We start from the raw sequence: 21,085 nt of genomic DNA, 5'->3' as shown, positions 1-21,085 counted from the left end.
ACCTTCAATCCTCAAGCTAGGTACCTGGAATGTCCGGACCATGCTGACTGGGGTTTCAGATGATCTCCAGACAATCAGCGATGTTCTAAAGACTTCAGTCATCAACGAAGAACTTGCAAGACTCCAGGTCGACATCACCTCACCACAGGAGACAATACTACCAGCTTACAGGTCCCTCAGAGTAAAGAACTACAAATTCTTCTGGCAAGGAAAGAGCGCCGACGAAACCAGAGAGTTTGGTGTTGGATTCGCTGTCAGGAACACTCAACTGGGGATGATAGAACCCTGCCAACAAGGAAATGGAAAACAGCTATCCCTCCGCCTCCACACCACAAAAGAGCCTGTCGACCTGATCAGCGTTTACGCTCCCACACTAACATCATCCACATATATCAAAAATGAGTTTTACGATGAGTTAAACTCGCTCATCGACAAAATTCCCAAGGAACAGAACTTGATTTTGCTGGGCGACGTCAATGCTAGGGTGGGTGCCGACCATGACTCTTGGCCCTCCTGTCTTGGCACGTTTGGTGTTGGGCAGATGAATGAGAATGGGTAGCGCCTTCTAGAGATGTACTCGTACCACGACCTCAGCATCACCAATTCATTCTTTCTGACAAAGCCACAGCACAACGTGTCTTGGAGGCATCCCCAGTCTAAATACTGGCACCAGCTGGACTTGATCATTACAAAACGGTCAGCCATGAAGGGTATGCTTCTTACCAGTACCTTCCACAGTGCTGACTGCGACACCGACCATTCGCTGGTGTGCTGCAAAATGAAGCTTCAACCGAAGAAGATCCACCACTCAAGGCAAGAGGGTAAACCACGCATTGATGTGAGCAAAACATCATATCCAGAGAAGGCTGATGAGTTCACCTTTGCTCTTTCCAGGACGTTTGATTCAGAGCGCCCTATAGGCAGTGCCAAAGAAAGGTGGGATCACATCAGAGAGACTGTGTACAGCACAGACACACGGATCTTTGGTAAGAAGCAATCAAAGAACTATGACTGGTTTGATGCTAACTCTGCCACATTCATTCCAGCCATAGAAGAGCGTCGCAGTGCTCACCTGCAATATAAGCCATCCCCCTGCCAGAAGACACTACACTCATACAGGTCTACCAGAAGCAAAGTGCTGAGAATAGCACGGCAGTGTGAAAATGAATACTGGCTTTAGTTATGACATAACATCCAGTCACTAGCAGATATCGGAAACATCAGAGGCAAGGACGATGGCATAAAGAAAGCAATGGGTCCCACGAAGAAATGACAGCACCACTGAAGTCTGCCACAGGCGATACCATCCACAACAAGGGCAAGCAGATAGAGCGTTGGGTGGAATACTACTCTGAACTGTTCTCCGAAGAGAACCACGTGACCAATGATGCCCTCAACGCCATTGGAAACCTCCTAAAGAAGTCCGTAGAGAAACTGTCCTTAGGTAAAGCCCCATGTAAGGATGGCATCGCAGCAGAACTCATCAAGTGTGGATGTAACGTGCTGCTCACAAACCTGCACGAAATCATCTGCCAGTGCTGAGACGAGGGTGCAGTGCTTCAGGACATGAGAGACGCTAACATCATAACCCTATACAAGAACAAGGGCGACAGAAGCGATTGCAACAACTACAGGGGTATATCACTTCTCAGCATCGTGGGTAAAGTTTTCGCATGCGTTATCCTGAACAGACTGCAGACGCTTGCTGACAGATTGTACCCAGAGTCGCAGTGCGGGTTCCGCGCAGAGAGGTCCACAATCGACATGATCTTCTCCGTCAGGCAACTGCAGGAACACTGCAGAGAACAACACAGACCCTTCTTCCTGGCCTTTATAGACCTCACCAAGGCATTTAATCTGGTCAGCTGGGAAGGACACTTCGAAATCCTGGCGAAAATTGGTTGCCCTCCAAAGCTGATAAGCAAGATCCAGTCCTTCCACGATGACATGAAAGGCACAGTGCAGTACGATGGCACAACATCCGACCCATTCGACATCCACAGTGGAGTTAAACAGGGCTGCGTCCTTGCCCCCACGCTCTTCAGCATCTGCTTCGCAGTCTTGCTAAAGCACGCCTTTGGGACGTCCACACAAGGGATTTACCTGCACACGCGATCAGACGGTAGACTGATCAACCTAGCACGGCTGAAGGCAAAGAGCAAAGTGCGTGAAGTCACCATCAGGGACATGCTCTTTGCAGACGATGTTGCTCTAGCCACCCACACATAAGCTGAGCTTCATCGCCTGATGGACCGCTTTGCTAAAGCATGCGATGAGTTTGGGTTAACCATAAGCCTAAAGAAAACAAACGTGATGGCTCAGGTAAAGGACCCCCCCCCCGCCCAAGCATCATCATCAACAACTTCGAACTTGAGGTGGTCAGTCAGTTCATGTACCTCTGCTCTACCATCACCAACAACCTCTCGCTCGATGCTGAGCTCAACAAGCGGATCGGAAAGGCATCAACAATTATCTCCAGGATGTCTCAGAGAGTACGGAAGAACAGCATGCTGACTCTGAACACTAAGATCACCGTGTACTGTGCCTTCGTGCTAATCACTCTCATGTACGCCAGTGAAAACTGGACTATGTACGCCTCACAAGATAAAATACTGAGTGCATTTCACATGCGATGCCTCCGGCGCATACTCAGGATCACCTGGAGCGATCGAGTAACAAACAGCGAGGTGCTCGAGCGTTCCTAGATTCCCAGCATGGTCAGGCTCCTCCGCCAACGTCGCATCAGACGGATGGGCCATGTACGCCGGATGGACGGACGGATTCCCAAAGACATTCTTTATTCGGAAATCGCCTCTGGCAAAAGGTCGATAGGACGGCCACATCTCCGCTTCAAGGATGTCGGCAAGCACGACATGAAAGCCCTGGACATCAATGTCAACACCTGGGAAGAGCTAGCTCTAGACAGATCAAGCTGGCGACATGCTCTGGTCACTGGTCTGAAAGCTGGAGAGGACAAGATACGCTTGCTAGCTGATGAAAGACGATCGCAGAGGAAGAAGAAGGAGCTCCAACCAACACCAGACGCAACGTTCAAGTACAGCAAGGAATGCCACTCCGCGTTTGACTACATAGCCACAGCAGACGCTGCACAACCACCAACCGGGACATCTCTCATGGGCGCAGTTATATCGTCTCTCGAGACCAATGGATGCCAGCATCTACTGATAATAATAGTAATCATATTTCGAATATTATCAAATATTGCTTTTTGGAAAACTATTTTGAATATTCGCAAAACGTATTGTTTATATACGCGAACGCATGGTGTTTACTTACAAGCATATTGATTGCGAATGATGCAAATGTCACAGTATTACTCTAAATAAAGTCATGTTGTTAATGATATAGTCAAGCATTTATGGGCTATGCATAAAATTACAAAGGTTACTAACGGCAGCTACTACCATGTGTATCGTAGCCATACAGGTTTACGCTTGGATATGAATTTGAGTATATGCTAAAGAAAAAGCGCTCATGTAAATGCCCCGCATTATGCTGTTGCTTCCATATATGCAATACGGTGTTCCGTATGATGTGCAGCTATATGACCTCTTGATGTGCGTTATATAAAGAATGCTTCTTAGTGCTAGAGGTGTGATCGTGACAGCATGGATTAATGATACATTTTACCTACAAATGATAAGTACTGGTTAGCTTATACAACAAATGCCCTTGCCATCAATGAGGAAATGAAGGGAACATGTGTAATTCATGATTAACAACAAATCTCTTTTCTTGTGCGAAAACGTATACCTACAAATCTTTGTATCTATCTATCTATCTATCAATCTATCTATCTATCTATCTATCTATCTATCTATCTATCTATAATCTATCTATCTATATATATATATATATATATATATATATATATATATATATATATATATATATATATATATACATATATATATATATATATATATATATATATATATATATATATATATATATATATATATATATATGTATATATATATATATATATATATATATATATATATATATATATTTATATATAACTATAGATATATATATAACTATATATATATAACTATATATATATAACTATATATATATATAACTATCTATATATATATATATATATATATATATATATATATATATATATATATATATATATATATATATATATATATATATATATATATATATATATATATATATATGTATCTATCTATAGCCGTTTAAAAAAATTAATTCAGGCGGATTTACCCTTCAAATCAATAGGTTCATCCGGAATCATGTTCTGAGAACTTTAATTTTGTTTGTTAAAATCTGCCTGGACAATTTGCCTCCGGAGGTTGCGTTATGCGTTATACAGCGATAAGACAGTGAAACCAATATGCATAGTGAAAAATCCAAACGTAGTGTGCGTTTTCTGAATGGATGCTCGATTTTACATTAAGACATGAAGACGCAAGGATCATCTGTCAATATAACACAGTTACTCTCATTTACAGTTTGTCACTTTATAAACATTCCTGCAACTACTCTGTCTCCTGTTGTTTTACCTGGCTAACTAAATATTTCAAACCATCCGCACTAGCCACTGAGACAATTATAGACAACACATCGTGTCTATGATTTGATGAAAACTCATGATCAAAGCTTGATTTATTTTATAATTTAAAAAAACGAGCAACAAAAGACAAAACAACCATGCTCTACCAACTGATTACTATAGTAAACGATATACATCCATTTCCTTAGTAATGGCTGCAAATTGGTCGCAGATAGTTTTCCTCTATTATTGTCTCTTACGTTGCTTTTCTGTCCTTATGAGATGGTATGTGATCGTCTCCTTCATCTATAATCGTTTTCTTTCATTATATAATACCTCAAGGATGTGTATTGCTAATCTAAGAATATAGCGCAGACATGTATTTTGCAGAGAATAAATGAAGCCTCCGTCTTTGTTATTATAATTTAGGGGAGGGATTAGGTTATTTCTTTTCTCTAATCCAATACTGATTACCTAATCGGTACGCAAACTGAAATATCGCCAGGGATGTTTACTAAGTGTTTTGGTATATACAAATGTTATGTCTTGAAAAGAAATACGATTTAGACAAGGCACTGGGGAAAATGCTCATGCCGTTAATACATATTTTGGATCTCAGTAAGCAATGTGGTCATAATTTGCAAATATTATTGTTTTTTGTGGATGTTTTTCTAAATTGTATATATGAATCTTACAGGAATGGCCTATATCTAACATGTTATAAATTTTAGTATGAACTTATTTGCTATATGTATGATAATAATACATTATGTTTAAGCATTATATCGTATGTATGTATGTATGTATGTATGTATGTATGTGTGTGTTTATGTGTGTGTGTATGCAGGCAGGCACGCATGTACGCACGCACGCACGCAAGCACGCACGTACGTACATACGTACGTATATACGTACGTATATACGTATGTATGTATGTATGTATGTATGCATGGTTGTATGTATGGCTGTATGTATGGTTGTGTTGAAAACGATATATGGAAACTCATCTGGAAGCAAATTTAGTGCATATCGGTATAAATTATATACACATATTCAAAATGAAGCAGAAGACAATTTGAAATAATCCAGGCAAACACACAAGTTTGGATGGATAGCAGCAAACACACACATTAGGACTGATATCCTGTTAGCATCCATGTTTTATGTAATCAAACTCATACAGAACGAATGGCAAATCATTGATAACTGAAAACATAGGGAGGGGATCCCATGCACGGAACCTTTGCCATCAACTACATCAAAATATTCCAAGCCAAGGAGCCAGTTATATAATAGTGGAAATAAACGAAACAAACACAAGGAAAATAAACAACGAAAAGAAAGGAAAACTTTTTCTTTATTTAATGTCTCCTCAAAGGCTATCGACTCCTTAAACAAATTAGGGTCCATCTATAATATTATAATCAATTCCTCCACCTATACTATGTACAAGTCTTTTATATTCTATCGTCATGGGTTAATTTAGAAAATAAACTCGATCTTCCTGGAATCAGTAATAGATGTAGCATTATATTTTGTAAATATTCCAAGATAAATAATTCTAGATGGTTGCAAGCTATAATTATAGTAGCTGTAGAAACATGTGACTTGTACTTAAAATTATCAGCTCGGAAATCCAACATATATCTTCTTTAACTAGCAAACATTTTGAATGTGTCATTTGCCGCTAAAATCTCCTCCTTAAGGTTTATACCCAGGTTTATATAATGTGACATAGGATTCCTTAAGAACAGCTGGAACAATGTTTCAATGGTTATGCATTTTGGTATTCTAATATATTGGTGGGAAATGCGAAGAATAGAACAATTGGCCAAATGCATGATATACCCTATCGCGTGCAAACAATGTGCTGTCTCTATATATGCCATTTTTGTCCTCTGAACATGAGAATAATCCATCCAAACCTTGCCTAAACAGTACTTAATTTGTAATTAATTGAAACGGTACTGAAGATGATGTGACACATGTTTACTTCTTGCTAGGATCATAGGTATTCTCCATGGGAAACAGCATGGTCAACCGAATGTTTTACAGGCATTTTTCTAAATTGTTAGTTAGAGAGTTCTGTAAATGAAAAGTGTACCTCCTACTGGTTTTGTTTGTGTCATACTTTTTAACATAAAGGTACTGATGAATGGAACCACTCACTCCATATCTTAACATCAGTATGAGAATCAATTATATGTGTTTTCTGTAATAAGCTGGGAGGTTTAATTTGTATATTCCAATAACTAATTGAATGTACAAAGTACTCATTTATTTTATGACTTAATTTCTATATTTGAATTATTGACTATTCATTCAACGGCATTTAGGATCATATCAATGTGATACATGAAGAATGATCATGTGATCAATGCGATACATGAAGAATGTTGGCGCATTAGTGCTTTCTAAGCTACTGGCGCATTAGCATTTAAGAGACTGGAATCTGTTCGGAACACCAATGGAATTCATTCCTAACGCTATATATTTTTGTTCGCATGATATAACTTTTAACACTGCTTGGGAGTTAATTCACAATACTGTAAGTTCTTTTCTTAATGTTCACCATGTATTCCTGGAAAATACATTTATTTTTTGAATTTTAGAATACTTGTTCGTTTTCGCATATTTATGTTACTTATTTTACGATCAGATAATTGTAACATATTACAACGTGACTTGAAACATATAACACAAAAGGTAATACTGTTCTTGAAAATTTTTAACCTGATAGTTGCCGACGCAATTTACCATGCAACTAGTTGGTGAAACTTGTAGCATGATATACTGTTAGAAGTTTTAGTATATATCATATCACGATGTGATGGTTAATCGAATACAGGTATGGAAAAATCAACTTGAATATAAATATTTATAGTGAGTTATATAACTGTATCATTTACACATTGTGAATTATAATAAAGGACAACACGGATCGTATGCTTGACATGCATGACGATACTTGAGGACATGGAAGTTATCTATGCACATTACATTTCCTCCTCAATTCAATCTCGAGACTTCCCTGACCAACTTTTTTATAATTTTATATCTTAATAATGTTATCTAATCAAGTATCTATTTCTGAATGTACATAATTACCTAACATGGAAAACAGTTTTCCTTAACTTTGATGCAAAATACACAAACTGTGATGTTTTATCTGATATTTACTACAAATTATATTGCAAAATATTTCTTACGATATGACAGTGAAACATCACCTTGGAAGATAACTCTTAATTCTGAATAATTTTTGCATTTAATAAAGAAAGTTGCATATATGTTCAAATTCACCATCGCCAGCCGTACACCATACATGCTCTATCAACATTTGTTATGCCTGTCGCTATATTGATAGGAAGTTTTATTATACAAAATGGAATGTACCACCGTACTATTTCGTTTTTTTAAACAATATATATGTTTTCACCTTCATATGACTTTCATAATTCATATGACTTTTTCACACGTTCCATCATGTCGTTAACTTTGAGCCACTATCATAGATAACATACCTCCCAAACCAGATGTGTACAGGCCAAGTAAAAATAAGATTAACGGAGTCTCCATTTATGTCAATTACAGATTGATCTCTTCCTGTGATTCATTTAAACACACATATTAGTCACCAGATGTGGGTTAAAGCATTTCAAAAGTGCATGTAACTATATGATAAACGGTTATTGTTTATTATAATGTCGTAGGATTGTACCTACCAGGAAGTTAAGTTTTTGAAGGTCAATTGGATTTCAAGGCGTAGAACAGAACAGAGTGAACACGAAATTGTTATTTAGTGTGTAGCACATTCTTGGCAGTGTGAGGTAAGTTGACCATATACTATTTTTGACGATACATATTTTGAATCAATATACATTGTGTCATTTTAATTGCTTACATACATGCTGAATATTGATTATTAATGATTATATTTACATTACAACTTTATTGCTACTACCGTCTCATATGACAAGGATTTTATCAAATTCTTAGAGAAATCGGCTGCTTTAAGGAAATATGTATTAATTTGCTAATTATGAAGTCAATATAATAAATCATTACTGTTTACTAAGATGATTATTTTGATTTGCTCCCTAATTTTTTTATCTTTGCCATCACGTTCCGGTGTCAATGGATGCCAAGTGTTTCTTGTGAGAGAATCTGATTAGTACAGTCTTTACAGATTATTCTCTAATGCTTCGAGTAAACAAGTGTGACGTTGTTGAGATAGCATGTTTAAGTACAAATGTGACAAACCACATCTTTGCAATGATTCTGTTTTCTTTGCTGGTGGTACTTATGAGTGTCGAATACTTAGATCTGTGGCTTTATTTTTGCTTTGTGGATTTACACGATATTTTGTTGAGCCATGTTTACCATGTTAAGAACAGGCGGTATCTTAGTCCTCTCAATGGTGTATTATTGATCTCTAAATTGAACCGGCGTGTATACCGGTGATGTCAAGCTATAGACTATTGTTCCGAGTATTTATATGTTATTATTATTTCTATGGTTGCTAAGCAATTCAGGTTTAATGTTTATGATCTTTAAATTATTATCGATATGAAAAGAATCAGGATTTAGGTATAAAAGCGTTTAAATATATGCACACAAAGTAAGACCAAGGCGAATGAAACAATCTTAATACACTACTTCACTGATGAGCAAAAAATACAAATTCAGTTTTGTTTCCATCACTTTCTAGGTCTTATCTTCACCGAGACGAGATGATAACATGTGAGCGGAAATGATATTAGAGAATGACGCAATCTATGTTTTGTTTTAATATTTTACGCAAACATTTCTTATCATTTATATGTGTGCAGACATGTGTTGTTATCCTTTTCGGTTAATATCCTAGTTCGTGTTCTTTTGATACCATATGTATTGACTGTCTTTCTTTTTATCCATCTAATTATATGTCTGTCTATTCATCTGTATATTTGTCTATCTAGTCTTATCGTATTTCATTTAACCATATTGTTCCTTTATTTTTAACTGTTTATATGTATAAAACATGATGTTTTCTCGCACTGGTAACAACTAGGTAAGAAATATGTTTTGACTGGCGGAGGATGATAGAACATATATGGTCAAATCATCCGCGGTAATAACCCGACATAGTATTTCATTTATAGCGTTCATCTGTAAGAAAAATGAAAGTTTCCTATTTTTCTTGTGAGATGCTAAACTAAAGAAAACAAGAATAAATATATATCCGTCTATCTATCTATCTGTCTATATATATATATATATATATATATATATATATATATATATATATATATATATATATATATATATATATATATATATATGTGTGTGTGTGTGTGTGTGTGTGTGTGTGTGTGAGAGTGAGTATGAGTGTGATTGGGTTTCTTAACGTGGCAATAACACTTTTTCAGTCATATAGCTACGATGTCTGCAGTGTGGCAACGTAGACATGTAGCATGATGTCCCACCCAGACACATTATTCTGAGACCAGACCGACCAGTCCTTACACTAACCTCTTAATGCTGGGCGCCAAGCGAGGCAGCTGATCGTACTATTTTGTAAAGTCTTTGGTATGACTCTGCCGGGGTTCGAACCCGCGAGTTCCCGCCTCAGAGGCGGATACTCTAGCATTTATATCAACACACGTAATTCAGATTCAGATGAACATGTTTTTTTGGTGATATTAGTAATTTATTTGTTATGCTTTTAATATCGCGATGCAGCAAAACGATTGTGTCGCTTAGTACAACAATAACCTAATTTATGGACACGGAAAGTAAGAGAAAATTCTTATTTTGTTCTGTTGACTGCGTATTTTAGTAAATTATTGGCCAGATCCTGCCGAACAAAATCGGATATACTTTCCTTTCTCAAAGATACACTCAGGCATCCGGCTCGGGCTGTCCTGGGCAGCTATCCTACTTGCGACCATTGGATTACTAGTCGAACGCTCTACAAACTGAGATAACTCTACCCCAAGAGAGAGAGAGAGAGAGAGAGAGAGAGAGAGATCAGCAAAACAACATAATTTTGGAGCTGTATACGATAATGTGTTAATGCTTGAAACATAGGAGACCACATGTTTCTTTCTATAAATGCAAATGTATTAGATTTATTGATTCATGTAATATATAGCGGATAAAAATAGATAGTGAAGAATAACTAAAATCTTCATTGCATTCTCGATACAACCAACCTTAAATAGGCAACACAAAAAAAACAATGGATAAATATTGTTTAAGAAATTAAAAAATAAAATAAACATGCAACCTTAAACTCAAAAGATCTACTATATTTGGTATTAAAAACAAAACATGTTACATGCAAATGCGCTGTCAGAAATATATATGTACACCCTAATTATATTACAATGTATTTTCAAGCTGGCACCAAGTTGGGTATTAGTCACTTTAAAGTTATATATATATCATTTCAGGCCATAATGTATATTTTTCTCGAAGTAATCTTTAGTGACAAAAGTAGAACAGTAATGATATGTTGTTAGATAATTTACTTAAGTAACGTCATATGCTTAGACATAAGTACTTTAACCTTATAGCAATATATTCTGAATAAGGAATAAATTCCATCTTCGTCCGTGCTCAAAGTTTGAGAGTCCTCAATATCTTACCATCATCAATTAAAAATGAATTAAATCTTGTACACATTCAAATATAGGACATTACAAGAACGTTTGCAAAGAATGGAGGACGAGATTTACGCAGTATCATTTTAATTGGTAAATATCTTATATTAACGCATATAGTATCCATTATTTGCAGCCGAGTTTCAACAAAGTATGACAATGGATTTTAAACAAGCGTGATATACTTTATTTATTTTATTAATGTGAAAGAAGCATTCTTGCATATCTGATACAGCTTTGTGAAACAGTCGATCGGCCCTTTTTTCTCACATTGATCCACATTACAGCCATAAACTGTGATGGTGTGTCCATTTAATGATGGATTAACAAATCCACACCTGCCCCACTCGCATCCGAGTTCAAATTCGATTCGGGCATGCTCAAAGTTGCAAGACACTAGCCCCATACAAGAGCTTGTATTGAACGTTAGTGTCTGTGTGTAAGATAGTAACTCTGTTGAAGCTAATTTACCGCGTGAGTGATGTGTTTTTGCATTTATAGTGTAGTTTAAACAATTACAGTCATATTGCTAAGATGTCTGAAGTAAAGGCAGTCTATAATGATTGTCTAGCACTTTGGTATCATGCCACAGACATATATCATCATGTCCAACGCTGTCACATTATTCTGAAAACGGGCCGACCAGTCCTAACACTAAGATCTTAATGTTAAGCGCTAAGCGAGGCAGTTGCTAGTATCATTGTTATAAGCCTTTGGTATGCCTCGGCAGGAGTTCGAACCAGCGACCTCCCTTTCTGAGGCAGAAGTTCTAACCATATAGGCCACCGAGGCTGTCTAATTTACCGTCAACGGGTTTTGTTCAGTTCCTAATGCTTTGTGTTATGCAAGGTTTATATCTTGCTATCTCGACACAATACATATATCAACATCTTAATTTACCATTTATACATAGTGCAATTAAAATATATGGACGTGCCATCTGTAATACATATTTAAACCCCATTGTAAATTCTGGAGACTGAAACGAAATTTACTGGAGACTTCAGTCACTCGAATATTATGTCAACATATATGACCTAGCTATATATATTACGAAGGTGACACAAAATGTATCACAATCTAAACAATATATTCGAGGACAATGGACGGGACAAAATTAATCCTAACATTACTAAACTAACTTTGAATTTAACAGAGACTATACCATCCGGAACAAACGAGAACACTATTGAATACATTTGAATTAAAATAGTAAAACAAAGTAACAAACAATACTATATAATTTCACAAAATGTAAATGAAACAAGAGAGAAATTTTGAAATATTGAACAATGAAATACAAATGAAAAACAAACAAGTAATAGTAATATTGCAAACAAAATAAAGGAATACAAATGCTTATAAAGAATTTGTAATAAAGAGAAAATAAAAGATGCATGAAAATAACATCGTGGTATAAGATGCAATAAAAATGAAGAAAATGAAATAATTTCAATTAATTTTTAAAAGTGCGTAACAAATGGCAGAAAAGTATAAATTCCTCAAACTTTTCGTAAGAAAAAATAAAATTACATAACAAATTAAAGCGTAAGAATCAAAACAAAGTATTTAAAGCAAAATATAGCGCGTGAATGAAACATCAGATGCAAAAGCAAAAGTAGTTATGACGAGAAATCTTGAAGAGCTTTCAAATTATAAACACTATAGCATACAAATATTTACAAATAAATAAACAATGAAGAATTTATCTAAAATAAGTTTCGAATCAATTTGAAAACTGCAAGCAGTTATAGGTACAGTGACAGCATACAACGAATAGTATGAAGAGAAATTTCAGTTGATCAATAGGTTTGGCAGAGTTAGCTCCCCTGTGGACACTCACATCAAATCTATATCCGCGATGTAAAAACAGGACCGAGATGCTAAAAACCATTTCTAAATCTTAAGTTCTTTAACAAACCAGCCATCACGGTCACGAAGAATCATATGTTCGTAGTTTTGTTGTTGTTGATGATTATATTCTTGCAGAACATTGTAACGCACCATACGTATGTTTTCCAATAATATTGTTGTATGATTGATAGAAAATTGATAGATGACGTCACATACCTCGAATGAAAATTATTGCCAAGCGAGTTGCCCCAAATAACACATTGACGTTGTAGTAGAAATCGTGTTCCCATCCCCTTTAGCGGCGGTACTTTTGCATGTTTTGTGGACAGCAAAATCGCAATTACCCTTAGTTGACGGCGGATTAGTTTAGGGTGCTCTGTGTGCACCCAGTGTTCAGTGTCTGTCTGCATTGCTTTCTAGTTGCCTTTTAAGCTGATACAGTACGTGTCGAAACCAAATTGGTGCAGATACTCTGCACCATTGATATGCATTCAATGTCGTTGACACGCAATTGTTTTGCGAGCTACTCCATTATTCCTTCGTCGATCTCGGAATTGTTAGGCGGTTTCTTGTCTGCTTGCTCTCCGTGGTATAATTTAAGCTATGTGAGTTCGAGTTGCGAAATCGGAAGATATTTTTGTTGTTGTTGATAACCAACGCACTGATGTCGATAATTGAACATAGCTTCAATAGCAGCCTGGTCCAAATCTGTTTGCAGGTATTTTGTGAAACGTTAACCGGATCGATATAATGCCATTATATTATAGTAATACACCCGTTTATATGGATTGAAGGCGATGGTCAGGTTCCATCACCGCGGCCCTTGTAGACGATAATGAATTAGAAACTGGAGCATAGGGCGGTGTTAGCCTTTTTGTCGATGCTGTGTATAAAACCTCCAACCTCAAGAAAGTCTTTCGCTCATTCTCAGCAATACAAACCTGATGAATTTGTTGTCTTTAATCCCGCCAAATGATTTAATTATGCCAACTCTTAAGTACATGTTCTTTTAGTCCGCATCACTGCTTGAGCTAGCTGTGCTAACAATGACGACGTCCCGGAAACACGTGCAACGCAATCCTCAATAAAGGCAGAGTAACATGTAGCAGGTTACTGTTTTTCCATCACGTATATGATCAGCTGTGTTTATCTGATCGAGGTGGACAGAAATGAGAGCCATGTCGATTAAATGCTTTATGTGTGCCTTGCCCGGTAATATCCTCATATCTGTGGATTTATGGCAATTTGGGACGTTGCTTATAGAAGTGTTCGTCAGTGAATAAGATGCTGACCCGCAAATTCGTTGTGTTGTAGTTGGTAGTCGTTTTATAATGGGAAAGGCAAATTACTTTCACGAGCACATGTATCCTATAATGTCCATCCAAAATAGTGACTCGTTGCCAACGTACTCTTTAAATAATTGGTTGGTTTTAAGCATAGACGAAAGTAAGGTATGGCAAACCTTCAACGGATATCACTTTTCAGCCTGGTGATAAAGTTTTGGCTGACTTACCCAATCAATAGAATCCTCCTCAAGCTGGGTATTATAGTCCCTATACAAGTAAAGGATGAAACTACTCAAACAGGAATGTTTGAAAAAGGAAATTGAATATGTGTCGAATAACCACTTTATTCATCTAATCAAAAGTGACAGAAATTCTCCGTGTATTATTGTACCGAAACGGGAAAGCACTTTCCGTTTGTGCACTGACTAAAGAGCAGTGACCAGTATCATTAAAACATTCTCATTTCTTATTCATGGAATTCATGACTGTATTGACATAATTGGAAATGCAAAATATCTCACCAGATTCAACCTGTTAAAAGGATTCTGGCCGATTCAACTTACTGCTAGAGCAAACTAAATTTTGGATTTTGCAACATTTGATTGATCAATAATAGAAGTGATGTCATCAAAGTCTGAGCAATACATGTGTCAGTCGAAGTAGACCTTTCTTGATCAACAACACTCTCACAGCTTTATTATCTGAACAAACAGACTATAATTCAGGGATTTCGTTTTTAATTGGATCAACTTTTTAATCCAAGCAAGACTTGTCAGTTACAAATGGATTATCCCAACCTTGTCTCAATCTAAGTCATCGTCGTTTAGAAAAAGAAGACCTCTCAAACAAAGACAAAGCACCTGATAATACAATACTCTAAGAAGCTCCTGTGTCACTGAATAATTTAATATGGATTGGAATGGCCTATTCACCAAAAAAGTGATATAGAACCTTTCGACACTAGTGGTTCATAATTATCCATAATAAAGTCAGATTGGGGGTTTGCTTCACCCAACTTATATCTTGTTTTCAATATATGACCATGAACATAATCTTTGAGAAAGAAGAGCATTTGGAACAGCTCTATCTTTATGATGTTGCTTATTTTGTAACTTTAAACAACCAGAAATAACGTGTACTATTTTTTGCAATACGTGCACTAAGGGATACGGATTTCTGATCAATCGTATCAGACGTTTGATTACTATAAGTTATACCATATTGAAATTTTTAAGTAAGCGCTGGAGACTGAATATGAAGAACCTGTTGAGACGAAAACGAATTGACAAAGGAAACTTCGTGCGTCAATGAATGTACCTATAGCTATTGCCAACGTGTCTACATGGCCTTCATCAAGGTATGTCTTGAAGTCACTATTGACGCAGTTCTTGATATATTTTCGACTAATATGAGTTGTCTTCGTTTGTGTAACTTGTATCAACCATTTACGTTGCACACCACCTGTCAGATAGTTGTATTTGTTCTAGGGAAGTTGATATGGGTTTGGCTATTTGTTTTTATGCAATACAGAATCATATGTCGATATGCCTCAGATACTAACTCATAACATTTCAAATGAACATGCATTGATCAAACCATATTCAGCGCTTCCTTCTATTGATAGTTAAGTATTCACTTTACGAGCTTTGCTAATCAAGTACATTTTCTAATAACAAAGCCTAGTGCTCTCTTGGCCATTTTAAATTCTCGGATATTTGTTTCAAAGTGTGAACAACATTAATTTCTTTTTCTTTGTAAGTGGGTACTATTCTAATATGTTTTATAACATCAGAAACAACGAATTGTCGTGAGGGGAATTAGTTTTACTCACAAGATCTAATTTCAATTGTCATTTGACTTCTCTCTGTTTTTATGTATCTGCACTTTCATTTGTATCTCTCTTTTTCTCTCCGTATTTGCATTTGTCCCTCTTCCCTTCCTGTCGCAAAGAGGTTCTGGACGACGCTATTGTGACATATCAGGACTGTTGGCGGACCTGTATATTCTTTGATCTGAAATGTATAAAGAATATTTCATTGTTATGGACTTTTCATGATTATTTTGGATTTAGTTCATAATACTGTAAGATCAATTTATGTTTTAATTTTGCAAAACTATTACTTAAATTGCTTGTGTGCTTTTACAAAACTTGATGGTTTTGCTTATTTATGTTACTTAGTTTATGACCATAGAATCGTAATAATGAGTAAAGAAAGTGTAGTATTCGAAATAAACCTGGTTTAGGTGCCATGGCTGCAGACTGCATTGGTGCCTTTATACTTAAGGAAACTGTGATGCCACTCTTGCAAAATAGTTTTCGCAGTTTTCAATGAGGGTTGGTTTTTTGCAGAAAATTATATTTATAGTGTAGCTAATAGGCTTAAACTAGATATTTAAATGGATTCCTAGCTCATGACTCATCATTTCGATATCAATTTTACACAGGCTCGTATCTTTTTTCAGTTAGTTTTGCCTTTATATTTTTAAAGCAATGAGGTTAACGAACACTGCTAGTTTCGTCTGAAACATTGGCGAGGTGCCTTGGTAGGGCCTCGTTTAAGCCCAGGGTTTCTCGCATCAGGAGGCTGCCCGTTTCATCTGCTACCGCTTCATTCATCGCGGAATCCTCAGATCCCAACACTAAGATAAAGAATCTGTGATCAGCCCTATGTCGCCTGTTATCTCTCGAGCTGTGGTGACCTTTTTCGGCGAAGTCGGCGGCACATCACGTCCAATGAATATTTGCTGGATCATTCGCGTCAATAACATGTCATAGTTGTCCTGTATTACATTAAGAGGCGTGTCAAATAGATCACATCGAAGTTTTATTGTTGATTGGTGTTCAAACAACACATAGACTTGCACAATACGATTATATGCAATTGAATCAAGGTAGTCAGTGGTGTGAGAAACACCGTTTGTGGAAAAGAAATTAATAGTAACGACTTGCCATTCAACACTTTAAAAATCGTTCAGAACATCACAAAACATTTCATCATCAGCTGACGGCGCTATCACGTACAACTGATCCATCGTGTTCAACAGTTCTAACTCATAATCAACAACAGTTGAGATTTTTATCCTGAAAAAGCTTGACCAATGAACAATGTACGAAACATGAGTTCCATCGAAACATTACCTGAGTGATTTATGTGTTGTTTGAGCATAATAATTGATACATTGAATTTCCTTTTGCGTGATGCCATATTAGTTGTCAGTACACATGTTGTATAACACAATCATGTCTTCATACTGCATGCGATGACTAATGACTACACGTACTGCACATTCAACTCGAATTGAATACATAACGGTCGAAATGTCTTTGCTGGAACTTGTGCTGGCTGTTGAGAAAAATGTTCATGATCATTTTATCATTCACTTACATTGTGGACTCAAACAAGGCCCAGAAATGTCATCGGTTGGGATGCTGCTGCTACATTAACAAAATCACCAGGAACACATTGGATACAATACTTTGAATGAAAAGCAGACATGGATCCTTTCAGGACCTATATAAAATGACCGAGGGCCTGGTAAAAGACTTCATATTCTGTAACCCAAACAAATCATGATGATGGACATATGAATTGTGTTGAATCTGCATATTGCCGATATGACCTGCTATACAACACCAAATGATTTCAAACTGCCCATAGAACCTTCATCCATGACCTGATTGGAATAAATTCACTACTACGAGAACTAATAGCTAGATGGATCAGCAAAGAAGGAATGTAGGCTAACATGGTTTTAAGTGGTTCCATTAATTGACAGTAAAATATTTTGATGCATAATAAACATGCGTTATTAGAGGATTTTATAAAAACATATATGATACTCCTTGAAGATAATACAGATCTGATACCGCCGTTACGAAAAATAAAAGAAAAATAAAATAAAATAGCAAGCGCGGCAAAGGTAATCCACAAGGCCGTTTGAGCATGGTTAAGCAGACAAACATTTGGTAAATTTACCTGCCAGGGCCGGCAAAATATATCGTGCTTGGCTTGATATCCAAATACCCAGCTTGGTCCATGAGGCTGATGTCTGATTTCATAACTTGGCCATGATTGTCTCAAGTTGATCCAGATATATAATTTATTTGATCTGTCATTATAGTGCTGACAAAACATAAACTAAAGTTTGCGCGGGACATTAATATGCACCGTGAACGACCTGTTGTGGAATGCTATGATTACAGATTTGCGGAACGTTTACTTTTGGACATAAGAAGGTACAAGATTATTAAGAATTAATCCCAGAGTGATTTGTGATGGATGGTACGAATGCGTAATACGACTTTACCAGTCATACAATAACTAAATAATGAAATCACACAGGATTGGACTAAAATTAGCCAATGAAATATGATCTATGACGGGCACTGTTATTTACAAAATGTTTTCACAACTGCTACTGTTAGCAGCAATCGGCAATTATTTTGCTCGGTATCTATGCATCAGAAAAGCTAGAAGGCGGCCAATATCGGGCCAACGGTCAAGTATGGTCCGTTGATTTATTTACATTTTCAGACATATTTGATTTTTCTCGACAACCAACACGTTTACTAGAAGAGCATATGATCCAAAAGCCAAAGACTCGCCCACACAAGATAAAGTGTCCTAGAAAACAATTTGTTCGAAATGAATTACATGTTGCTCAAGAGAAGACGGATTTATAAACAAATCTATTCAGCCTTCGCAAGTGTCACTTCCATTGGGAAATATCTAGCGTTTTCTATCAATCGGTGACATACGTTGGTACACGGGAATTCACCCAGCCTATATTTTTTGACATAATCGTACTTGTTGTATGTTTGAATTCATATCTCCCCTCAAAAACATGCCATATTATTATCATTTTGGCGTACATTTTAAGTCAAAATACCACCAAATCAACGATTGGTTTACCCGACAATTCATGTATGAATTTGCCAAGAATTGTTTTGATTGACGTTGCAAAACAGCCGGTGTTCTTTCGGATAATCACTCTTTTAAAATTAGTGAGTGTTCTTGGTGAACTATTTGAATACACATTATCGGATATCCTTCTTGATTCTGATGCCAGATCAGCAAGTTTCCATCAAAAGTTATCGTATTAACTATCATGAATCAAATCGATTCTAATTATTTTTCAAACATTTTTGCTTTGTTTTGCCAAATAAAGAATTGTTCTCAAATTTGAATAATTCAGTTTCAAAGTCTGTTATGGTATTTTTTATCCAAATTCGTATTCATTTGAAAGAATGGGTCATCCAGCGGTTTTGCGAAATCGAAGAAGTCATTGGACTTTAATTAACGCAGTTATAATTGCAAAAGCAACTACATATTTAGTATGCGCATTTCACAAATGTTTTTGGTAATGAGTGTTTCAACAAGTTTGGTTCGTTCAGTAATGTTGCGTCCTGGTTCACCAGCGATTGTACACTAATAAGAGGACAACCACTCTCGGGACAATGATAACACCTCTGGTGTTAATGGGCAATCGTTCGTCGGAGTATTCAAGATCAATTTCAAAGAAATTCCATTGTCACTATTACTGCCGTAATTGTGTTAATTGGACATTTCTTATGTAAGTGTGTGAGGGACTAATCAGTTAAAATCCTCTAACAGGTAACATTTGCATAAAGGACTGTTGATACATCAGTACTTAGCGAACAACAACAGACGTCAGCGCCTTTCATTTTGGATTCATCGCGACCTGAACTCAGTTTCATTCAGGACTTTTTATTACTAGGACTTCTATGATTTTATTTCTTGGATTAATTTTGGATTTGATTCGTAAAACCATAAGTTCTTTGTTCTTAAATTTTCAATTTGTATTCTAGAGGAAAACATTGTTTGTTAAATTGTACAAAACTTGTTGTCTTCACTCTTTCTGTTACTTCTTTTAAGAGTATAGACTCGTAGCAACTGTACCTAAACCTTTCTAAGGTTTGAATACAGATATCCATGACTATGACCTTTTCGTTCGTGATGATTCGCCTCGTATCATCTGTTGCCTGACTCCAAATAGGTTTAACAAAGACAAAACTGATTTCTATACGATTTATGTGTAGTTTAAGGACAAGTTTCAAGATCATTAGCCGATTTGTAACCACACAATGTTGTACACATAACTGAATAATATTCAGTCGACCACCATATTGTACTGATGTGCTTTCAGAAACGATTCCAAGATCAATTTCAAATCGAATATAATGCCATAATATTACATTAATGTGTGGAATTATGTAAAGCCAATATATATGTTAGCGCAAGTATCGTTGTGTCGGATACACCAACAATTAACATTCCGGCAAATTCCCAGTCTAGGATCTGGTGAATCGATTATTCAAATGTACCCAGTTGCTAGTATGTGTGGCTTAGGAATTAGTTTAATCTAAACATGTCATCTTCCTGCAAAGTTTGGGGCTCTTCTCATATAAAATCCGGCTGTACCTCAAAACTGCTTTAGGATTCAGAAATATATCTAGGCGGGAATATTCATGCAGCGTGACCAACATGTGAGACACCAGACCTTGTAACACTTATCTGCAAAATGATACACATTTTACGTACATAAATTCTATACAATAATTTTTATTTTATGGACAATGTGAAAAGCAGTTTATGATGAAATCTGACTTTGTCTGACAGTGTACTAAAAGCATTTGCTCACCAACAACACCTTAATATAAATGTGATTTTCGACTCTAGAGCAATAACCACGCACATAAAAAGTGGAGAAAAAAGCGAACATGGTTCGCA

At 36.4% G+C, this 21,085-nt stretch overlaps 1 protein-coding gene across 1 annotated transcript in view; it reads left to right on the top strand.

Annotated features, from left to right (window-relative positions):
* Window positions 1-8,267: 8,267 nt before the first annotated feature.
* The window catches only part of LOC149807841 (E-selectin-like), a 46,339-nt gene continuing 33,521 nt past the window's right edge, over window positions 8,268-21,085 (top strand). The window contains exon 1 of the mRNA XM_089971373.1: window positions 8,268-8,376. The gene's annotated coding sequence lies outside the window, so the exon portion shown is untranslated. The remainder of the gene's footprint in view (window positions 8,377-21,085) is intronic.

Source organism: Sinohyriopsis cumingii, chromosome 1, assembly GCF_028554795.1.
Source record: "Sinohyriopsis cumingii isolate HCF-2022 chromosome 1, ASM2855479v2, whole genome shotgun sequence".
NCBI classification, from domain to species: domain Eukaryota; kingdom Metazoa; phylum Mollusca; class Bivalvia; order Unionida; family Unionidae; genus Sinohyriopsis; species Sinohyriopsis cumingii.
This window is presented reverse-complemented; position numbering and strand designations above follow the sequence as displayed.